This window comes from Callorhinus ursinus, unplaced genomic scaffold (genome assembly GCF_003265705.2).
Source record: "Callorhinus ursinus isolate GAN/ISIS: 27379988/994484 unplaced genomic scaffold, GSC_fseal_2.0 scaffold4, whole genome shotgun sequence".
Lineage (NCBI taxonomy): Eukaryota > Metazoa > Chordata > Mammalia > Carnivora > Otariidae > Callorhinus > Callorhinus ursinus.
The window spans coordinates 19,438,383-19,455,476 of NW_027397066.1; the positions used below are offsets into that span (position 1 = coordinate 19,438,383).

Below are 17,094 nucleotides of genomic sequence, written 5' to 3' on the forward strand. Positions count from 1 at the left end.
GTGGTTCTGTTTTCTGTGGCAGAAGGCTTGGCCACACTTCTGATTTCTTGACTCCTGAGGCTTGCCAAGAATTTTCAAGAGTGGGGCAGAAGTTAGAAAGAAATTCTTTAGAGGTCCAGAACCTTACTCTGTCACTTACTACTTCTGTGAACTCGGGAAAGTCACTCGGGAAAAATACACATATTTTTCATGTGTAAAATATGATGATATCTGCCTCACGGATTGTTATAAGATTAGGTAAGATAACAAATGTCCTTAGAACACAGGGGGATGCTCCATCAATACCCACTTAAGTCATCTGACATTCTAGCAACTCAGGACCCTAGGTTGAAATCTTTGAAACACCGGAGCCGGGGCTTTTGATATTGATGGGAAATGATTCAGCCCTACCTGATGGCAGGATACACACTGCGTTCAAAAACGTCGTCACTAGAAAAACTCTAGATGAGAGAAGCTGAGGTGTATTGGTTAGCTCTTGCTGCTACAACAAATTACCTCAAATTCTGTAGCTTAAGGCAATGCAAATTTATTATATCACAGTTCTGTCTGTCAGAATTTTGACACGGGTCTCTCAGGGCTAAATCAAGGCACTGGCAGGGCCCACTTGCTCTCTGGAGGCTCTAGAGGAGGACTATTACCTCACTCCCTAAGGTGGTTGGCAGATGGTTCCTTGAACACAGCCCCTGTAACCAGAACTGGCAACAGGATATCAAATCTGCCTCATGCTACCATTTCTCTCACAACAGAGCCAGCAAAAGCCCTCTGATTTTAAAGACTCGTAATTAGATTGGTCCACTCAGATAATCCAAGAGTATCTCTCCATCTCCACATCACTTTAATCATCCCTGAAAATTTCCTTTTGCCATAACATTCACAGTCTCTGGGGGATCAGAACGTAGACATCCGGGGGGTGGTAGGGGGGGGGGGGGGGGGGAGGTGGGCAAAAACATTATTTTGTCTACCACACAAGAGTAATTGTTGAACAATAATAATTCATTAAAATGTTCACCAATTGGGGTGCCTGGGTGGCTCAGTCGTTAAGCGTCTGCCTTCGGCTCAGGTCATGATCCCAGGTTCCTGGGATCGAGCCCCGCATCGGGCTCCCTGCTCAACGGGAAGCCTGCTTCTCCCTCTCCCACTCCCCCTGATTGTGTTCCCTCTCTCGCTGTGTCTCTCTCTGTCAAATAAATAAATAAATAAATCTTTAAAAAAAATAAAAAATAAAATGTGCACCAATTTAGACCAAGAATGCTGGGACCAAGGCTAAAGGAAATTATTTGTGGCTTATTTCCATCATTTAGTCTTCTTTTATTAACGAGAATTAAGTTTACCCACATTGTATGAAGGCAAAACAATGGAGACATATCATTTAAAACTGCTCCTCTGTTGTTGGTTTGAACTTTTAACAGTAGGCACTTCCTTTGGCAGATTCAGCTTAAACCAAAATGCGGAAAGTGTTGAGAAATCTGCCCCCAGCAAAGAGAAGCCAGAGGATGTTTTCATCACCCAGAGTCAGCTTCCATCAGAAAGTGGAAGTGACTAACCAAAGCTACATTTGTCACGACCTCTTCTCGGCTCCTATTGAACAAACAGAAACAACTCACTCTTACAATTCGTGACTGATGGTGTAGGAAACGGGAGCCAAACAGATTTTAAAAGACTTGTCCATCATCTTTTCTATAGCTTATGAGGCATGGCCAAGCCTCTGCCTTATTAGTCAAGGGACATTCTAAGTAACTCTCTAACCAAGCTAAGTAGGTGCCAGTGCCAAAAAAAAAAAAAAAAAAAAAAGGCAAGAAGAGTCAAGTGAGAAAATAAATCCAATACAATGGACCCCATGCCTCTTACCACCAAAAAGAGGAGCTGCCTGCCACTCATATCTTCACCCATGGCAAGATGCCCCTTCAATCCATGCCCTCTCCCCTTCTCTAAATTGGATTTATAATCTCCAGCCCCTTATACAGAATCCCAGGTACAGGTCAATGGCTGTCACTGTGAAAAACAAGACAAAAGAAAAGCTTGCCACTTCCTAATGCTTTTTTAGCTCCACAGCACAATAGTACCCTTTCTATATTTTTTTCAACGAAAGCCTCATATGAAATGATAATGTTAATTTATCTGAGATTATTGGCTGGAAAAGAGCAAAGTGCCAGAGCACAGCAGTCCCAAACCAGCAGGGCAGCCCTCGAAGAGCATGGGTGGGCTGGGAAAGGAGTGATATCCCTATTGTTACATTAGAATCCTATTTATATTTCAGCCATCAACTTAAAATAGGCCAGCTGAAGCCAGGCCTCCTAAACGTACTATAATCCTCACGACTATCTCTGTGAGATAATGAGTTTCCCAAGCATGTGTGAATTATACTAAGGAAGCGACAGGGAGTCCCTCTCAGTCAATATTTTCACAGAAAGTCACTTCACGGGAAGGCCCAAGGTGTGACCTAAGCTAATAAATGATTATCCTTCACTACTAAAATCAGGACCCTAATTAACTTGCTAATTGTTGGTCTCTGTTCACAGACATTAACCTGAGTTATCCCGCCATATACACCTGTAAGTAAATTACAGGCTCTATACTCAAGATGAACCTTCTGTCCTAGTGGATAAATGTGACTTCAGTGTGTCAGCCACACATAATTCTTTTAAGTGACCAAGTGTATAAGATTCTATTATGGGCACTTCTCCAAGCAAATTAAATGGACACAAACTCCCTCTAATAATTTATTTCCTCAGTAGAGTCTGTGGGCATTACTCTTTGAAAGGCACAGTCTCCTTGTTCATACCTTTTTCTGTTGAAACAATAAGAGCCACCCTTGCTGGCTTTCCATTGGAGAAGCAGTATAAGCTAAACATTGTATGTTCATTACCTAACTTAGTCCCCACCAAAGACTATCGGGTGTGTGTTATCTTTATGCCCATTTTATAGAGGAAGAAACGAAGTTCAGAGTTCAAGTAACTTGTCTTAGCAAATACTGTTTAGTGCCCACTCATAGCCCCTCTCCAAGGACTAAATATTTGTGTCCCCACCCTCCAAAATGCATATGCTGAAATCCTAACCTCCAAGGTGATGATATTAGTAGGTGGGGTCTTTGGGAGGTGATTAGGTCATGAGGTTGGAGACTTCATGAATGGGGTTAGTATCTTTTAGAAAAGGGACCCCCATCATTCTGCCATGAAAGGATATAACGAGAAGTCTGAAACCAGAAGAGGGTCCTCACCAGAGTCTGACTACCCTGGTACCCGGATCTCAGACTTCTAGCCTCCAGAGCTGTAAGAAATAAGTATCTGTTGTTTCTAAGTCACCAAGTCTATGACAATTTGTTATAGCAGCCCAAGCTGACTGAGAGACCCTCCGTGACCACTGGTTAACATACTTAGATTCTTCATGCAAGCCCAGACTCTGCCTGAGGGTTCAGAATGCCCCTAGGCCCACTGAGTAGTGCGGTATGCAAGTGCCAAGATGCTGATGTTCTCTGGCCCAGGAGCAGCCCACAAATAATGGCAGATGTAATTAGTGGATAATACTTGAGCTTCCTCTCCCCTTGAGTAAGACAAGGCTAAGGCAGGTCTACATGGTCATCCAGAGGTCCCAGCAAAACTGGGTTCCAGTTGCCCACAGCAGTAACCTGCTCATTAACACACCTTGTCCTGACTTCCTCACCCTCTTCTCCAAGATTGTATCAGGAGCATTCAAATAAATCTGCACCCAAACAAAGAGCTGCAACTCAAGTCTAAGACTCAAGGTCAGCTTCTGGAGAGGCTGACCTACAATATTCGCCTAAGGCCACATCGCCAATAAACGGCACAGCTGAAAGCCAACCCAGGCTGGCTGGCACCCAAATCCATACTCTTACCCCCTAGATTATACTGTTTTCTTTTCATGGGCTGCCTGGTGTCTTTATCAAAAATGCGCCATCCCATATCTGGCATCATATTTTAATCAATGCATTCAAGTAACGAATGACAACTAGATTTTCCATATTTTTATTATACTTTTGCCTGCTCATGTTGCTTCTATCAGCTCTACTTGCTTAAATACTCTGGTTAGAAGTTGTAAAAGGCATTAAGCCTGACCTTCCTTCTGACACAACTACTTCATTGCTGCGTCTCTGACATATGGCCATCCTGCCTGCCATCTGAGCTATCTCTAGAGATGGTTGAGTCCTTCCTGTTGGTAGAGAACGAACATTTAGGAGTATTCCCAGTATATCAGGCAATGTTCCAAAGGTGTCAAACATATTAGCTCAGTAATCCTCACAATAGCCCTTTTGAGCCGGTGTTAGTCTCCCCATTTTGCAGATGAGTGAACTGAGGCTGGTCACCTCCTCAAGGTCATGTAGTTAATACACGGCAGAGTCAGAATGAAAATCCACATCTCTTTGACCCCAAAGTCTAAGCTCTTTTCGTGTAACAAATAGTGCTTACATGTGCCAGGTACTCTTCCAAATTTTAAAATACTAACTTATTTAATCTTTAAAATAACATTATAAAATAAGTACTATTGTTATCCCCATTTTGTAGATGTGATGATTGAGGCACAGAGAGGTTAAGTAACTTGCCAAGGTCACACAGTTAATGGCAGAGGCAGGATTCAAACCCAGGCACTCCAACTTCTAGTTTTCAACCCTACTTGTTGCTAACTCTCTTAACCATTGCACCCTCTATTGACACAAATTCTTATGGTACATTTAATGTCCTCGGTGTCACTTCTGCCCATCGTCCTTCATTTTGCCTTCCAAAATGCAAAACTAGTCGCACCTGCCTCCCCGTGACAAAACTATAAATGTTCAAAGATAGCGATCCTGTCTTTTCTCACGTGGTCTCCCTTCTCTAAAATGCCCTGACTTGAAAACCCTTTGCTAAGGGGCGCCTGGCTCAGTCAGTTAAGCATCCAACTCTTGGTTTTGACTCAGGTCATGATCTCAGGGTTGTGGGATCAAGCCCTACGTCTGAGCTCAGTGCGGGGTCTGCTTGAGATCCTCTCTCTCCCTCTCCCTCTGCCCCCTCCCCGTTTGCATGTTCTCTCTCTCTCTCTCTCTCTCTCTCTCTCAAATAAATAAATAAAATAAACCTTTGAACATGGCCAAATCATCCAGGCCCTGTGGAACTCTCCACCCCCACCACCAACTTCTCAGGACCGAGGTCTTCCAGGTGTGGCTGGACCATTGCTCGGTACAACATGATGGTGGCTTCCCATGTCCCAATGCAGGGCTTGGATTAGTGATGCCTGAGGATGGCTGGGCCTTTTTTAGCAGCTGGGTCCCACGGAGAGGCTCAGCAAAGAAGAGATGCTCTCCTCAGTCCCACCCCCATTTTCACACATATGTCCTTCCATACCAGGCAGACAGCATGGAAGAGCAGGGGCGGTTGCAGACATGCTGGGCCTGCCTGCTACAAACAGGCCGCCAATCTCATTTCTACTGGTGTTATCTTTCCACTGATGTTGTGCATTTATTTGTGGCTTAAAAACAGAGAAATGGTGGGGCACCTGGCTGGCTCAGTCAGAAGAACACACAACTCTTGATCTAGGGGTCGTGAGTCTAGCCCCACGTTGGGTATAGAAATTACTAAAAAAAATAAATAAACTTAAAAAAAAGAGATAAATGTCACTGTCTATTTATTTAGCAAACATTTATGGAGAGCCTCTCTGTGTCAGAGCCAGTGATGGGAGCTGGAAATATAACAATGGTTGCTGCTCTCCAGGAGTTCAGAGCTTGTAAGAAAGACAGGCACAACCCAATAAGCTGCATCCAGATCCTCCCCTCCCTGTCTCCTGGCCTCTAAACATTGGAACGTTCCAGACGCAGTCTTACACTTCATCTCTTCAGAACATACACTCTTCTCCCGAGAGCCCACCCGATCTTGTAGCTTTAACTACTATCTCTATGCAGATGCCACCCCCACTTTGTACCTCCAGCCCAGATCAGCCCTAACTCCAAGCCCCTGTGTCCAATGGCCCACACACTATCTCTCTCTAGATATCAAACAGCATCTTAAACTTAACCTGACTAAAACCAAAGTCTTGATCCACCCTTGTGGGTTGAATTGTGTCCTCCAAAATGGTATGTTAAAGTCCTAAATCACAGGACCTGGGCACATGACCTTACTTGGAAATAAGGTCTTTGCAGACATAATCGAGTTAAGATGAAGTCATATTGGATGAGGGTGGTCCCCATCCAATGACCACCATCCTTACAAGAAGAAGAAAATCAGACAGAAACAGAGAGAATGCCATATGACCAGAGGCAGACATTGGAATGACATGTGTGTAAGTCAAGGAATGCCAAGGATAGCAACCTCTAGAAGCTAGAAGAATCAAGGAAGGATCTCTCCCTAGAGCCTTCAAAGAAAGATAGCTTTGCTGACACCTGAATTTTAAACTTTAAGTCTCCAGAATTGTGAACCAAGACATTCCTGTTGTTTTAAGCGATCTCAGTTTGTGGTAAAATTTGTTACAATAGCCCCAAGAAAGGAACACACCCCTGAAAAAAACCCATACCTCCCATATGAATGGAAGGCAAACCCACTCTCCCCATTGATGGGACCAGTTCACATTTTTACTCTTAGAGCTCCCATTTAATCCATCAGGAAATGTCACTAACTCAACATTCAGATACACCTCGAATCTGACAACTTCTCCCCACCCATGCAGCCACTGCTCATTCAAGCCACCATCAACTTTACCCCTCACTGAAGCAAAAGCCTCCTCACTGGTCTCCCTGTTGCCACGCTTAGCCAGCCACAGACCGTTCTCCACACAACTCCTGGGGTGTCTTTTTGAAAACATAGATCAAATTACTCCACTCCTTCCTCAAACATCTTATGATCCAGAATAAAATCCAAACTCCATACCATAGCTTGGAAGCCCTTCCTGGGTGGCTCTGACCTCCCTCTCTGAACTCATCCCTGGCCTCTGTCCATCCCTCACTCTGCTCCGGCCACACTGACCTCCCATCGGCATCAGTGTGTTTGTATGTCCCTCACTCTCCGGTCCTCATTCTGCGCTCGGTACCCTCTCCGCCTGGCATATTATATATGTGCTTGCGTGTTATCTGTCTCCCTCCCTAGAATCAGAGATTCCCAGGAACAGGGCCATGGTGTTTCAGCACCACTGTTTGCGAGGCAAACTGTACTAGAATAGTCCCCGGATCATCAAAGACCTTCGGTACATCTGTGGAAGCAAGGAAGCACTGGAGAGAGCGTCTACACAGCTGCTGTGGTGTGGAAGGGGCACTGCCTAATTTTATCCTAGAGTTCAGTTTTTCCTTTCATTTTTAAAAGGGGAATAATAATAATAGCATCTATCCCCTGGGACAAGACGATGCTTATACAGCGCGTCGGCTATCTCAGCTATGAATATATAGATCTACATCACATAGAGCTTAAATACAGACCAGGACTGTCTAGTGTGCAGTGTCTAGTGCATGGTAGGAATTCAAAAAAATGGAAAAGCTTCACAAAGGCAGTGTCCCTTGAATTAGCTCTTGGCGGATGAGAACAGGAAATGCAGGGGGCTGAGAGCTGGTGATATGCCGGCGGGCACTTGCTCATGGCTGGTGTGGCTGGAACACAAGAACTGTGGCAGCTACAGAAGGGCAGGGAAGGGAAGGAGTTGGAGAGGCAGTCGAAGACGAGCAAGAGACGGAGCAGAGGCCAGATCCCAAAAGGCTTTCCGGGGGGTAGGGAGAGATAGGATCTGATTAAAATGACACACAGAAAAAGAAAAAAAAAAGTGACAAACGGGAAAAGAGCACATATTAAATACATCAGGGATTCTTTGAGGACCTAAAACTCCCTGGTTTACCTCTGAGAACTGAACTGCTGAGTTCCTACAGCAATAGAACCAGCACAGCCTGAAATGGAGACTTTTTCCTTTTCGCAACCAGTATTAGCAAGAATTTCATGAGCTTTCCCCCAAAGGAGATTAATTCATCCTCTGCATGTATGGTATGTGTGTGTCTGTTTCTGTCTCTCCATCTCTCCGTCTCTGCCTTTCTCCCTCTCCCACTATCTTTTTCTACAGATAGGCTGTAGATGTAACAACCTGAGTTTGATAATCTACTGTTGGGATGCCTCTATTTTAGCTTTAGAGCTTACAAATACCAAAGAGATAAATCCAGAGTTATTTTGAAAAGCGAGACACCCAGGTAAAGGCTAGAGAAATGTATCCTCAGGACCCCAACACAAAGAAAGAAGCAGCATTCCTACCCCACACGACAATGTCCATGCTCTGCTGTTGAGCGAGGAAGGACTGCAAGATCAGCTAAAGAAACCACTTTCTGGCATCTAGAAAGTCAAGAAGGCAGCAAGGGGAAAGGGGCAGATTTCGGGCAAGAGGAGCATAAAACATGTTCCTTTCCTGAAAGCAAGAAATCCCCTCAAACACAGATGCATTGTCCAGACAGGTTTCCTATATGGGGAAGAAAGACCAAAGGACAGACTGGACTTCAGCCCATCCTGACATTCTGAGGGAGTTTTTCTGTCATAATAAACAACATAACTTTAAGAAGAGCAAGACAAGTCCTGTGCAAAACTCATATTCCTTCAGTATGGCAATTTATCCAGGATACGCTTCACATGCCTGTCGCTGGTGTCCTATTCTGAAGAGACTCTTAAGTCATGGGTCTCCGTTCCCTAGTGCCTGCCTTTTCCAAAGCTCACTCACTGCAGATACTCGCTGTGACTGTCTTCCTTTTTTTTCATCTATATCTCTCACTATCTCATTTCATTGCCCCAAAAGAGAGTTTCCAGGTTCCAGTGCCAAATCCAGCATCAAGCACAATTCCTGGACCCAGCAGGCAATCAGTAAATTTTCTTGGACAAGCGATGGATGAATGAAGGAATGAATGAATTATTTAATTAATTTAAGAGATCAGAGATCTGCCTGTGAAATTACAGAAGTAAATTCACTTCAAGGCTTTGCTTGTTTTTTAAAGCAGAATTCAGGGGGAGATAACAGGATTAGGTTTTTCCTCCACAAATTGAATGCTACAGTCAAGAAACAGCCAATTACAAGCCACGTTGCCCTAAAGTAAATAAAAGTATACATCGGCCCATTCTCCTCACTTTTAGAAAAGGAACGAGATCCCTGCTTGTAACTTTCCAAGAACTGTCTAGAAGTTGTGTGAAGGTCTGTTCATTCACAATATTTTTTTTAAAGATTTTATTTATTTATTTGAGAGAGAGCACGAGAGGGAAGAGGGTCAGAGAGAGAAGCAGACTCCCTGCCGAGCAGGGAGCCCGATGCGGGACTCGATCCCGGGACTCCAGGATCATGACCTGAGCCGAAGGCAGTCGCTCAACCAACTGAGCCACCCAGGGGCCCCAGGTCTGTTCTTTCAAACAGGTATACCCGTCTCTGTGGGCTGACATGGTCAGGCACCGTTTAAACCCAGGACCTGATAAAGCACTGTGCCTCGCCTCCACGCTTGGATTTAAGTAGGAAGATGCCAAGGGCATGATGACCCTCCTTTTATGAGACAAAAAGAGACATCTGAGAGCGTATACAGAGTCCCTTTTGAAATATCGAGCCTGAAAAAAAAAAAAATCAAGATGTCCTAAAGTTCACTGAAGAAGAATCATTCTAAGAACCTTATTCCAAAAGGTCCCAACCATCATGAGGAATTTAGTCAGACAACTGCCACGTACAGATCCTAAGGCACCTCTTCAACCTGCCGTTTTCTGTCCCTGTCTTACTTGCAGGTTCCTCAAACACCAGATTCTTTTCAGGTAAATGTACCCAGAGAGGATTTCTTTATGTGTTTCCCTCTGACAGTGTGACCTTCGGCGAACAAGGTGAAAAGTCAATCTCCCTCATGCACTCAGGGCATTTATAAACCTTGCATACGTTCCAGTTAGACAGCATATTGTGCCAAAGAAAAATCGGGTTGACTTATCTGGGCCCCAACCTTTTATTCACAGGCTGGGCTCATGTACATGTTGAGACCTAACATTCATGTTGGTTCAATATAAACATTTGGTGCAAGCTTGAAGTAATTGTATCACTAATTACCACTGAATTATAGTGGAAATCATATAGAAGTACTTATAACATTCAGGCTAGAACAAGGAGTCCATGTGATTAATGTTATTAACATAGCATTCAGTTCAGTAATATAAAATAATGATCTGGCTATTATATTAAAGTGTTACTAAATATTCACTTAGCTCCAAAAAACACAGTGGGCGTGAGGTTTCTTGGTCGGATTTGGAATTTAAACAACGCTCTTTGTCAGATTTAAGCCTGGTATGAAACCCCAACCAACAAAGTCAGCCTCCTAAATGAATATTAACAGAGACACAGAAAATACCCACAAAAGGAACCAGTTTATCATAAACAATACAAATATTTACTTGATTATTTAATGGGTGCCCAGCATGTCTGTCCTTAATGTAGCATTTGCTGACATCAGGAACACACCATATGTGCAAATAATTAATTCAAATTATGCTTTTCTTCCAGTGAGTTCTCTTAGAAAGGAGCAGAATTAATGTACAGGCATATTCAGGAGCAGGGAGTTGGAGGCCTTCGCTCCAAGTCTGTCTTGATGGGTACCTAGTTTTTAATACTTCATCCTCATTGTCATTCCACTGCCAAGAGCTGATGGCATTTGAAATGCTCCTACAGTGTTCCTTATGTAATCAGTAGGATGACTAACACAGCGATTAAAAACCTGACTTGGCTAAAGATTTTCTTATGAGATTAAGCTTTCGATGCCCAAGATCACCGGAATAAGTCCACCTCTTTTAACAGCCGCCGCAACATAAACGGCTTGCAAATAGCAACCGTGTATGATCCATCATTCCTAGCTTTCAGGACTGGAAAGAGAAGCAGGCCGTTCCGATGAAGGTAAAGTGTTTCCAGTTAAGGTGCTTGAGGCTTATTTATAACAGAGACATTCAAACCCTATGAAGGGATTTCCTGTGGGCAATTACACCGTCCCTTTTCTCTATGAATTAACACATAGCAAACTTCGGTTTGCATGACATTTCAAATGGCAGTACCCTCAGCAGAAGTGATGTTCAGACACAAAGTGCTACATTTCAAGTTGCAAGCACTTGGGCCATCTATGCCAGTCATTGTTCCTTCCCGGGAGGTGGGTTGCCTCAAGGCTCCCACCCTCCAACTACTCTGCAAGAGGTAAAGGTCTTGGGCTTCTCCTCCATGCTCATGACACCATGTTCTTACATTCTGGGTTTTTTTCTTCTCTAATTGTTCACGTTAGTAAAATTTAAGACTTTCTTCCTGAGAATATTAAGAAAAGAAAGAAACCGAAGATGAATTTTAAACTGGCCTCTAATGAGGAAATTGGTCTTTCTGGAAAGCAAATTATTCCACTCCTATTATGTAATTATACATACGTATATGTATAAAGACAGGATATATGTATATATCGATGTGTATATATATATTACATATGTACCATATGACTTCTATGTATTATAGATATATTATAGGTTGGCTATGAGGACTGAATTCCATAATGTGTATGAAGTGATTAGAGCAATAGCCAAAACCTCATAAGCTCTCGGTCAATATTAGTTGCAATTACGATCATCAGGCTATATCTAGAGCCTTTGGTACAGTGCGTGGTATACTGTCAGTATTCAACAATAACAGATGAATAAATGATTACTCATCTTCACAATATGCCTATACATAACAGAAGACCAAGGCTCAGAGAAATTACTTAGCTTGCCCAGGGTCACTTCTGACAAATGCTAAATCTAGGACTCGAACCAGATCTGAGTAGAAAATTCTGGCCCTTTTCATCACAGCCTGCTGATCCTCAAATGCCTCCAATCACAAACTTATGCAGAGAGGGCACCAAATCAATGAAAAGTTCATTGATTTATTTCAGATTTCAATGGGACTTATAAGAGATGATAAAGCCTCCCCCCAAAAATAAAGAGGAAAAAATCTTCCAAATTATTTAAAAGTATCTTCACAAGATTTCTCAGTATTCTACAGCTGACTGTAAAAAGTTAACATTCAAAATCATAAACTTAGTCCCTGCCCAGTGACATTTTCTTCTTCCCTAATGAATCTGTCTTTAAGAGGAAACTTCCAAAATTGAAACAATAGCAGTGATTGAGTAATTCATGGCTCAGTGCTATATTAGCAATTAATTAAATCTACCCAGAAATGCAGAGAAACCAGTCATCTGCCCTGTATTTATTTTATTTCATTTCATTTCCTGTATCTTGTATATTTCCCAAAGCAATCCTTTGCGGTAATTTTACCTTCCAGGCACAAATCTAATAATCCCTCTTGTTCTTAAGCATCACGAGAGCAGCAGCATTGTTATTATATTATTAAATGTACATCAGATAAATGCCAGTGGTGCTAGGTTCTCCAAAACACCTTCCCTCCCCTCCCCCCACCGATCACTTACTATTTTTCATAAGTAAACATCGAGGTCTTTATTAGCAATAGTTTTGTTTTTTTTTCTTTTATCGCTTCTCAGCCTTTTGGCTAAGATCAAGTGTAGCAATAGATTTTTTTTAATGTATGCTTTAATTTTTTTCTTATAAATTTTGTTGCTAATCACAGGATTTAGTCAGACTCCTATGCACACTCACGACTCTGTAATCTTAACAAGCTATATGCAGAAGATTGACAGATAATACTTGACAGGTTCAAAATTAGAGAATATACAGTGAAAAATTCAGAACAGCCAGATCACTTGGTATGCTACACTTTTCCAATTTTGGCTTCTCTCATAATCATCAACTTGGGAGGGAGAGGCAGTAAGAGAGAGAAAGGATCTGAACATTTCCTGACTCTATGATCTCCCAGATGAAAACCTCTGGGCTTGAACCAGCCTGAAAGAGTCATTGGTCAGAAATCAGCTACCCGAGAGTTGAAATGCACCCCATCAAAATATTAAGTCAAAACCATGATTCCTTGGCATTTAAGCCAAATCACCAGCCTCTCCTTCCTAAATAAAGCCAGCCAAAATAGCCTTTGCACATCTTTTATTCAGTTTCATTCATTGAAGAGAATTTATAGTTTATATAGTATTAACTCCTTAAATTTTTAATGAGAAAAGAAATAATGTCATGTTTATTGAAATGATTAGGCCAATTTTTATTGACTCTGTACAATTTATGTGAGAGCTGATATTTACCTGAAGCCTCTTTATTCCGGAAAGGATTGATTGATGACTTTCAACTATATTTAATTCAACTATTGGTGATCTAGCTTAAAAAAAAAAAGGAATTCATTTGGTGTTTTTACTGCCTTGATCTTCTATTTTAAGTCTCCTCACACTACCACCAACAGCAAATACTTTTCTCCTGTTTCAGAAGTGGGTGACACGAAACTCATACCAATTAAACTAGCAGCATTAAATGTTTTGGAAGTGCAAAGGCCATGCCTACCTGAACGGATGCTACTCAAAAGACTTGACCTTGGTTCAAGGCAGTCTACTCTGCCTTCCCCAAGACCTAAATTCTTATGCTATTTTCAGTCAACACCCCATTGTGATGAATTAGGAACCAGCAAAACCTAACTTAGCAGGCCCTTCTTAGAGGTCGTTCACGGGAGAATTCCACTGATACCAGCCATGGGTAGGACGTTTTGTTCTCTGAAATAAAAATAAGTATTTTCCTCCCTGTTCTGCTACCTTCCAACTCCGATCATGCTCACAAGATGACAACTATGCTGGGATTCCATCCAGGAACATTTTAGGAGGGGAGAAATAAGTGCCTGAAGGATCATTATTTGATGTGCACACTTGTGGAGAAACCACAAGGCTGTATGTTTTTAGCCTCCAGCTCTCTTCTGGTGTGTATGTTCAAAATAGGTCATAATGGATAAAATTGTTGAAATGTGCCTTTAGTTCCTTGGAAGGCAATTGCTGTCAAGAGAAGCATTTGGGTTAATGGTTGGTAATCAATGGTAGGAGCCCAAGGGTCAATGGCCACTCTGTGGAGGGAAAAGTGGGTACCCAAGGAAGAAAGGGAGGCCCTCAGGAAAATCACAAGGGCCTAGGGTAGCCCCAAATCTTCATCCTCAGGGAAACATAAACTGACCAGCCATGCTTGGGCCAAATTAGTCACAAGAATCAAGCTGTTTAGTTCAGAATCAGGTTGAAAGAACAGACACGGAATAAGTTCTGATCCTCGACAGCCACCTTAACTTAAAAGGCACTTATTGAAAGGCTTAAGTAGAGCAGGTTCACATGCTAGGAAATTCTAAATGAAATGTGCCTTACAATGAGCAAATATGTCGGGAACCTGGTCAGCAAAGCCATGCCTAATCGCAAACAACTCCAGGGGCTTCAATTATGAAAGAAAAGAGTAATTCCAGATTAAGGCAATAATAAGTTATTTAGAGGAAACAGTAGAGAGACAGCAGAGGTCTCTTAAAATGTCTAGAAAAAGGACTTCTCTCTTGCTTGCTTCAAAGTAGAAGTTAATTTCTATAAACATTCCTATTGAGTAGACATGTATTAATATCTATACTGCCTTGATGAGGGTTTTGTTGTTTCTTTGCCTCTGTAGGAAAAATAAAAAGGCCAAACTGGCCACTTGCAGGCTCCTTTTGTGCTTGAAGAGGTAGGTGGTGCTTTGGAACAACCCAGCATGACCAGAAACTCTAAAACGCTCCAATAAACAGGGACAATCACGGTAATCATATTCCAGCTCTTCTGGGAGTATGGCTAGGAACTTCAACCTTTTATTCAAGGGACACAAGTATCTTTGCTTTCCAAAATGCCATACTTCTTGTACACTCACCTTTGGTTGCTACGTGGAGAAGAGACAAAGCAAAAGACAGCAAAATCATATAAGTAAGGTTTTCTAAAAATACCTTTGCACAACTTGCCAAAATGACTGAGATATTTCTAATTCACTTTCAAGTCACAGAAACCTAAATGCTTTGCTGTATGTGAAGATGTCAGACGTGAATCGTCTTAACCAGCTGGGTCAAATGTGAGCTAGAGCCGCAGTAAGAAGTGAGTTCTCAAAGACATTTGCATAAAAATTGGACGACTCCAACTCAGACTCAGCCATCTGTTAAAGGGGCAATTCTGAAGTACTGTACAATTTTAGGATAGCATTCCCGAAATGCAGCTCTGGACAGGACAGCGGCAGAAGGTTAACAGATACTTTCAATAAGTGATAAAGATATTTTGTAGTCATGGGAACCTGCATGCAAATTTAGAACATTAAAAAAAAAAAAAACTTTTCTCCCCTTTCTCCGAACACTATTTCTAGTTTTCTTTTTTCCATACTCTTATCTGAAGCTGAGTAACCAAGATTCCAACAATAATGGAACCTAATTTGGGGGTTTCTCTCTTCAAGACAGAACTTAGTAATTTTAAGGCAAATCCTCTGATCAAGGGCTTTTAAAATACCAATATATGACTCTATACATTTGTAGCCTATAATCTGTACCACACGACATGTGAAAACGACCTCCGAGTGTCCCGTTCCCAACAAGCTGTACAATAAACTGGTTAGTATTTTAATTAATTCCTCGAGCATTCTGCTAAAGGGAGGTCATTGAAACCTACCAGGCACGAAAGGCAGAACTTTGCCTGGAACAAAAGCCAGAATGAGGCAGGGAACAGTGTCAGAAGATGTCAATTTTCTTAAGGTCTGTTAACTCAGTTTCTTTGGAAAAAGTTTCAGTCTCTCGTATGAAATGAGAAGACAACTCAGGCTCTCCTGACAACGGAACGGAGACAAGGCTTTATCCCTGGTCCTCACTCTGCCAGATCTTGGACCCCCGCTGGTGCCCCAGCTGGCTCTGACAAGCACCATTTCAGAAGAGGCCTGGAGTCTGGGCAAGCCAGTTATATCTTCCTGAAGCCACTGAATTTAAAGACATATGTAAAGTGATATCAACAGTAACAGAGAAATAAGACCAGAGGGCGTGGTGAGAACATGGGGAATCATTATTTCCTCCTTTTTGCATCTTTCTGCTCTGTAAATGTTTTAAATGAACATGCCTATCAGTTTTACACTCACATGGAAAGCCATCAGAATTATTTTTTTTAAAACTGAGCTAAGACCTAATAGCTTCCCACCTCGTGTTCAAACTCTGAGATCAGGGATAAAGGAAACGTTACCACTCTCACAGTCCATTTTCACAGATAAAGGGTAAGAAGCGGGGGAGTATTCTCAGTGACGTGGAAGCCACAAGTAAATTAATTCGAATTAGAATAATAGCAATACTTTACACCCTGAATGCACTTCCCGATCACTATCTTATTTGTCCTTCTTATAAGGCAAGAGAAGTGGCACAGTCCCCGGATCCATGAGGAAGCTCAGAGGGGACAGGAAAATGGCTCAGGGTCACACAGAGAAAGAAATCAAAAACATCAAATTCATTCACTTTTTAAAAACATCATAACTGGTAGCACGCCATGCTTTTTTCACACCCTGCAAAGCTGTAGCTATAAATGCAGCAAGAAGAATTTCGGCATATTTGCTGTTGCATAATTATTCAAGAAGGCACAAGGGCCCCGTCAACACGTTCAACTCAATCACAATGAAGAAAGGCAGCCAAAACTTCCATGCCCACCCACCCACCCACCGAATTTGCAGGGACTTAGTGAAGCACAGTCATGTCCTTTGATTCCCTGTCCCCCATTGTGTCTGATAGCTCCACCAGCAGCAAGTGGATGATGTCAGGTGGGCGAGCTCAGCATTAAATAACGTGCTACCTCCTCTTCGATACTGTTTTCGATCACTGTGATTCCACCAAAGACAAAGTGGGGCTTGGAGGTAACAAATCTTTACTACCCCCCTTAGCCCATCACGACCAGTGATGGACCAATACCCCTTTAACAAAAGAAAAAGAGGTTTCAGGCTCAAAGCCTTAGGCAAGCAACAGTGTCTGGCCGTATCTATTAACTTTTTAGAGTTCTTTTAACTTTTTTTAGGTATCCTTCTATTTATACCAAGTGATACATAAATACATACATACATTTCTTCTATGAATAAATTTCTGGACCTAAAAAAAGTGAGATAAATATATATAGTCGAACCAGATGAAACCACAGGTCCTTTCTCTTAGATCAAAAATGGTTACAAATTCGCACTTTCGTGATCTGGCCTCACAGACAGATATATGAGAAATGGG

General features: G+C 42.2%; 1 protein-coding gene and 1 pseudogene across 3 annotated transcripts in view; one reads left to right on the forward strand and one right to left on the reverse strand.

The window, feature by feature from the left end:
- The window catches only part of PPARGC1A (PPARG coactivator 1 alpha), a 634,502-nt gene that overhangs the window by 533,260 nt on the left and 84,148 nt on the right, over window positions 1-17,094 (reverse strand). The window lies entirely within an intron of this gene.
- On the forward strand, window positions 12,455-12,596 carry LOC112836173 (U2 spliceosomal RNA; annotated as a pseudogene).